The following is a 7,283-nucleotide window of genomic DNA, read 5'->3' as shown; positions in this document are numbered from 1 at the left end:
CGCAGACCCGCCGCGGGAACACGCGTGGGAGCACGCGCGGACTCCGGGACTCCCGGCTCACGCACACTTGCTGCTTTCGGACTCCCGAAGCCCCGAAGCAAACAGCACAAACCCGCACCCCGGCACCCTCGGCCAAACTCGCACGTTGATGCGCGCACATCTCAAGAGGGCGCAAGCAGGGAAAGGGAGGCTGAGGACGGGCAGGAGGGGAAGGGCACCGACCCAGTGCGGTCGTCTGGCAGGTGCATTGGGGCGGAGGACCCCCTGACCCTAGGACTCACCAGGCAGCCCGGTTCCAGGGTCCGGGACTGGGCAGAACCAACGCCCAACCTTCCAGCGCACTGGGCGGGGTGGGCGCCCGGACGGGGCGGGTCAGTGCTAGAGGGGTGGGCCTCCGCGCCGCACCCCCAGATGCCGGCGGTGAGCCAACGCTTGCAGGGTGCTAAGAGGGGCGCTGCACGCCCGGGCTGCGGGGGTGAAGGGGAGAGCTGCAACTTGCGGGCTGAGAGGGGAAAAGCTTGCTCCCTCGCAGCGCCTTCTGTTCCAGACCAGTGCCAGTGTCCTTGCAGTTCCCGGACCGAGAGACTGTGCCCATTCTCTTCCTCCTCCCTTCCACCCATCCTGTGGTGCTCCTAGCTCCAGAAGCCCCGTCCTCCCCGGGGGAGCGGGGCGGGCAGGTGTCTGTTGGAGAAGCTTCTGCAGCGGGGTCACTTGATCATTCAACGAACATCCTTGAGCAAGCCAAGAACTAGGACTCGTCCTTGTCGCCTCTCTGTCCTTCGCTGCCCTCATTAAAATACATGTGAATTTCCTGTCGATTCTCTTTCCTAAATATCTTTCCCATCCACCATTCCTCTCAGTTTCCACCACCATCTCTCCCTTGGCTCCACTCCATTCCCCACACAGCAGTCAGTCATCATTTCAACAGGCAAGTCTGACATGCTACCCTCTGCTTAAGTCCCTCTGTTGTCAGGATAGTATCTAGGCCTGATATCCGAGCTGAGTTTTGAATAAATTAGTTCAACAAGCTGAGATGAGGGGGAAAAGAATGGAAGTGAAAATTCATGAGACATTCAGGTTTCCATGCCAGGGGACCAGCACTCTGTACAAATACTTAAAGCACTGCTTCTTCTATTGTTATTAGAATCTCAAGACAAGTCTGTGAGATAAACACAGCAAGCAGCTTTCCCACTATTTTGCAAGCAAGGAAACTAGTTTGTGGAAAGAAACAAGTGCAGTGGTTAAGAGCACAGGCATGGCAGTCAGACCCTCTTGGGTTGTAAACCTAGCTCTGTCAAGCCAGCTGTGTAAACAGTTAACTTCCCTGATCCTGGATTTCCATGCCTGTTAGATAAAAATAATTAATCTCTACCTTATGAGATAATAATTCATATAAAATACTTAGTACAGGAATTGGGTACTTTGGAGGTACTCAGTAAACATTAGCTGTTTTGAATGCAATGGGTTCTAAGAGAGGGAAGAAACTGCTTTCTTCCACGAATTTCTGAAATTAGAGAAGTATGCTTTAATAGTTAATACTTCTACAGAGCTTGTTATGCACCTGTCACTATTATAAGTACTTTGTATATATTAACTCTTTTAATCCTCTTAACAATCTTGTGAGGTAAGTATTATTATTATTTCCAACTTACAGATACAGAAATTAGGATGCAGAGAAGTGAAGGGACTTGTTCAAGGCCACACAGCTAGTAAGTGATGGAGCTGGAATTTGAACCCAGGTAGGATGCCTCCAGAGACTGTGCTTATAAGCACTACTCCCGTCTGTTCCTCTTTAACCCTGTGGCAGCTTTTGGCTTCCAGGGAATGTTTTGGTCAGTTGATTCTTACTCCTCATTAATGGATGGAGTAGATGCTTGATCCTATTTCCAAGCACAGAGGAATAAGGCCAAGTTAGGAGTATAGTGGATGAAAACTCAGCTCATAAAGTCATCTTCCCCCCTTTTCAGGCTCATCCCTAGGAACAGGACTCCATGATTATTTTGAGCTGTCCCCAAGATAGTGACAGATCAGGAACTTCTGTCTCTTCTTCTGGCCAGATATTTGCCAGATGAAAGGGTTGAGGGGGAAGATAGCATCCAAGCTAGAAATAATTCAGGGGGCTTTGCTGGAAAAGTGTAGCCAAGAGACAGACCCAGGCAGTGCACCTAGGAGTGGATGGCAAAGGAAGTTGAAAGGAGCAGTGAAAAAGTAGATGGCTTAGATTCCTGGCTTCCGTTTAGGATGCAGAAAGCTGGGAAGAAAATCATTACCACACTAATAGTTTTTTTAAATTGTTAGGTAATCTATAAAATTATAACTTTTGTTGAATCCATCGGAGAGCTGAGGTTGCAGAGCAGCCAATTAACCTGAATTCCAAAGAAGGACAGGAGCCTCCAAGAAGAAATGGGATGCAGGCACTGGCACACTTATGAAGCAGGAGGAAGACAAGGTCTCCACACAAGCAGGTAAGGAGAGTGCAGTTATAGTTTTTATTGGATTACTAAAGGCCCAGTGTGGCTAGGCTGAGAGGGGGAGTCCGCAGATGCTAAATGTAATCATGGAAACAATAAAACCCAAGCATAGTTCAACTCTTGACAAAATTGACTCAGTCCTCAACAGTAATGGCTTAAAAAGAGATGATAATTTATAGGTATAAACAATTTGTCTTCAGTCTCTACTGTTCTATACATTATGTCCAGAAATCAATAAAAATTACAACACATATGCAAAATGCAACTTTACAAAACAAATAACAAAAATCCCTATTGTCAAGAGACAAAGTAATCAACAGAACCAAACTGAAGACCCAGATAACTCTCTGGAGTTATCTGACAGAGAATTTAAAACAATTATAACAATATGTGAAAGAGTCTGTTGGAAAATGTGGACAACATGCAAAAACAGAAGGGGAATTTTAGCAGAGAAATGGAGACTATAAAAAAAGTCATATGGAAAATTCTAGAAAATTTAAAAACATAACAAAGATGAAGAATGCCTTTGGCAAGGGCATCAGTAAACTTAACACACCTGATAAAGAATCATTGAACTGTAAGATAGGTCAACAGAGACCACCCAACTGAAATAGAAAGAGAAAAAAGAGTAAAGCAAAACAAAACAGAAAACCAGAACAGAACATCCAAGAGCTAATAAATATGTAATTTCAATCCCAGAAGAAGAGATACAGATAAACACACACACACACACACACACTATGACCTATTTACATATTCCAACTGTTGAAAACCAAAGATAAAATCATGAAGGCATCTAGAGGAAAAAGACACACTACCTACAGAGGACCAAAGGTAAGAATTAAAGCAGACTTCTCATCAGAGAAGTTATATGATTAGAAGTTATAGGACCATAAGACAATAGAATGGTGTATTTAAAATGCTGAAAGAAAAAACTGTCAACCCAGCATTCTATATCCAGCAAAAATATGTTTCAAACTTAGGTACACAAACACTTTTTTCAGATGAACAAAAATAAAATTCACAACCAGCAGGTCAGCACTATAAGAAACAGTAAAGGAAGTTCCGGGGGCAGAAAGAATATGATACCAAAGAGAAACCTGGATCTACATATTGAAATGAAGATTCCTGGAAATGGATGGAATAACAGTAAATATAAACCATTTTTCTGTTTTTAATCACCTTAAAAGTAATAGACTGTGTAAAGCAAAAGAATATCAATTCACTGTGGGTTCAGAGATATATAAAAGGAAAATGTATGACAATAACAATAGTAAAAAATGATGGGATGAGGAATTAGAAATATACTGTTAAAGAGTCCTTATGCTACCAAATATAAGAAGTGGTATAATATTATTTGAAGATTGACTTCATTAATTAAAGATATATGGTATAAATGCAAGGGCAACCACTTAAAAAAAACCTTTAAGGGATATAATCAACAAGCCAATAGTAGAGATAAAATGGAATCGTAAAAATATTGGAATGCATCCTACCTGGGCTTCTCTGTGTTCAATATGACTGGCTGAATATGTCAAGACTTCTCTTTCACCTGGACCCTTGCTCAGGATTGTTAAGACAGGTGGCAATTTTGAGAGGTGAGATCAGTCTTCCTAAAACAAAGGCAAGCTTGTTTACTGCTTGCTATAAAAGTGCTGGATCTGGGTTTCTCAGTCACACTGTATGTGAGCTGTGCATCTAGGACCACTGTGCCATTGTTGGACTTAGGGTTGAGGGACCAACACAAAATGATGCTAATGTTCATGTTGTTTGATGTGCTAAGAGTAATAAAGTGTCTTGCCTGCATACAGTAAGTCTCATTGTCTGCTTTTGGTACCCATGAGGTTAAGGTTTTTTCCATGACAAAGCATAAACAATCCAAAGTAAGGAAGAAAAATAGGAAAAAGCAAAAGGAAAGCACAGATGAAAAAATATAAAACCAAGAGTAAGATGGAAGATTTTAATCCAAATGTAGTGACAACCAATTAAAAGACTGATTACTAGATTGGGGGAATAAAAGCAAGAGGCAATAATATACTGTTTACAAGAAACCCAATTTAACTATAAAGAAACATATGAGTTAAAAGTAAACAGATGAAATAAGATATACCATACAAACACTAATCAAAGCAAATTAGAGTGTCATAAAAAGTACTTCAAAAGAAGGACAATTACCAGGGATGAAGAGGGACATTACATAATGATAAAAGGTTCAATTCACTAAGAAGACTTGAAAGTCATAAATGTGCATACATCTAAAAACAGAGCTTCAAAAACACATTAATTAAACATCTATAGATGTAAAATAAAAAATAAAAATCTATAATACAGTTAAAAAATGAATGCTATAGAAAATCTGAACACTATCAACTAACTTGTTCTGATTGACATTTTATAACACTTTACCCAACAACAGCAAAATAAACATTCAACTGCACACAAAACATTCAGGATACATCATATTCTGGGCCAAAACAACAACAACAAAGTTTAATAAATTTAAAAGAATTTAAATCATACAAAACATGTTTTATGACTATACAAAAAAATTAAAATATAAATAATAACAAAGATATCTGGAAAACAGCACAACACTTAGGAATGAAACATAACACTTCAAAATATTCCCTGAGTCAAAGATGAAGTTAAAAGGAAATTAGAATAATATCTTGAATAAAAGTGAAATGCAGCAGCCAGCCACCTAAAGAGCTCCCAATGTTCCTTGCATTCTATTCATTCAGACCTTTGTACAGTTCTCTCCCCTACTGTATCAAGGTTACTCTATGCGACCAATAAGACACGGCAGAAATGACAGTTTATATCTCTTCCAAATTTAAGATTAAAAATTAAAAAAAAAAGAACACTGCTTCCATCTTTGGTCTATGCTTGGATCACTCACTCTCAGGGAAGCAAGCTGCTATGTTGTCAACAGCCCCACAAAGAGGCCAACCTGGCAAGGAACTGATGATTCCAGCCAACAGCCAGAGGAGAACAGAGGCCTGCCAGCAACCAGATGAGTGAACATGGGAACAGGCTCATTGGCCTCATAGAGCCTGAGATGATGCAGCCCTGGCCAGCAGCTTGACTACAACCTTGTGAGAAACAGGTTGAGCATTCAGCTAGAGCAGCGGTTCTCAACCTGTGGGTCAAGACCCCTTTGGGGGTCGAATGACCCTTTCACAGGGGTCGCCTAAGACCATCGGAAAACATATATAATTACATATTTTTGTGATTAATCTGGGGTCACCACAACATGAGGAACTGTATTAAAGGGTCACAGCAAATGCAACTGGAGACAGAGAAATGAAAGCAGTTCTCAAATGAGAGCAATGTTGCCTCCTGGGGTACATTGGGCGATGTCCGAAGACATTTTTGCTTGTCAAAACTGGAGGTTGCTACTGGTTTTTATTTAGTGGAAGCCAGGGATACTTAAATATTCTACAATGCACAAAACAAACCCTCTTCCCACATCTAAGGAAAGTTGAGAACCACTGAGCTAGTGCATTCCCAGGAGTCCTAATGTGCCAAACCTTAGAGGTCATAAATATTTCTTGTTCTAAACTGCTGACTTTTGGATAATTTGCTGTGTAGCAATAGATAACATAGAGATTTGGGCCCTGGGATAGAGAGCTGCTGTCACAGCACTCTAAAGCAGCGGTCGCCAACTGGTGGTCTGCGGACCACTGGTGGTCCGTGAGGTCCGAAAGGTTGGCGACCGCTGCTCTAAAGTATGGGAGTGACATTAGAACTGGGCAATAGACTTTGAGAAGAGTATAATAAAGACCTAAAGTGCCTTGAAAAAGCTGTTACTAGAGGCCTCAGTCCTTTGATATGGTTGCAGTCAGGGCATTGAGGAAAGTGAAATAAATACTATTGGAAACTGGAGAAGAATTCTTATGTTGTAGCATAAAGTGTAGCAGCCCTGTTGCAGAAAATGTACCTAATGAGTTGAGTGATCTAGCTAAGGATATTTCCAAGGAAGGTGCTGAAGATGCCACCCGAACTCTTCTTGCTGCTTAGAGTAAATGCAACTGGAGACAGAGAAATGAAAGCAGTTCTCAAATGAGAGCAATGTTGCCTCCTGGGGGACATTGGGTGATGTCTGAAGACATTTTTGCTTGTCAATACTGGAGGTTGCTACTGGCTTCTATTTAGTGGAGGCCAGGGATACTTAAATATTCTGCAATGCACAAGACAAACCCTCTTCCCACATCTAAGAATTGTCCAGCCCCAAACGTCAACAGTGCTGAGGTTGGGAAATCCTGAATTAAATAAAAGAAAGGACTGTTACGTATAAAAGAGCCAGGACTTCATGGCAGAAAATTCTCAAGCTCTCCAAATGGCAAAATTATGAAATGATGATAAATTAAGAAATGGTTTTCTTCCAAAGCTCAAATCCCGGACAATGCAAAAAACAAACAAACAAGAAAACATGGTCCAAAATGAAACTGAGAATGTGACTATAAAACCTTTTGTTTACATTGCAGAAAGATTTAAGGCAATGCTTCAGGGTACTCTTCAGTCAGGTAAAAGGCCTCTGAGGAAATTATAGGTGTGCCCGGCTGCAATGGCTCATCCTGTGCACCAAGAGGTTGCAGGTATGATTCCAGGTCTGGGCACATGCCTGGGTTCTGGGTTTGATCCCCAGTCAGGACAGGTACCGAAAGCAACCAATTGATGTTTCTCTCACATCCATGTTTCTTTTCTTTTTTATTTTCTCTTCTCTCTCTCTCCTCTCTTTCTCTCTCTCTCTCTCTCTCTCTCTCTCTCTCTCTCTCTCTCTCTCTCTCTCTCTCTCCCTATCTCTCCAAC

General features: G+C 41.5%; 1 protein-coding gene across 5 annotated transcripts in view; it reads right to left on the bottom strand.

Moving 5' to 3' along the window:
• Nucleotides 1-7,283, bottom strand: part of DBNDD2 (dysbindin (dystrobrevin binding protein 1) domain containing 2) — a 26,276-nt gene that overhangs the window by 4,177 nt on the left and 14,816 nt on the right. The window contains exon 1 of one of the 5 annotated variants that reach the window (XM_006753510.2): nt 282-362. The exons of the other annotated variants lie outside the window; for them this stretch is intronic. The gene's annotated coding sequence lies outside the window, so the exon portion shown is untranslated. Of the gene's footprint in view, nt 1-281; nt 363-7,283 lie in introns of those variants that run through there. 5 annotated transcript variants of the gene reach the window in all.

This window comes from Myotis davidii, unplaced genomic scaffold, assembly GCF_000327345.1.
Source record: "Myotis davidii unplaced genomic scaffold, ASM32734v1 scaffold4152, whole genome shotgun sequence".
NCBI lineage: Eukaryota > Metazoa > Chordata > Mammalia > Chiroptera > Vespertilionidae > Myotis > Myotis davidii.
The sequence above is the reverse complement of the archived record's forward strand: the minus strand, read 5'-3'. Positions and strand labels throughout refer to the sequence as shown.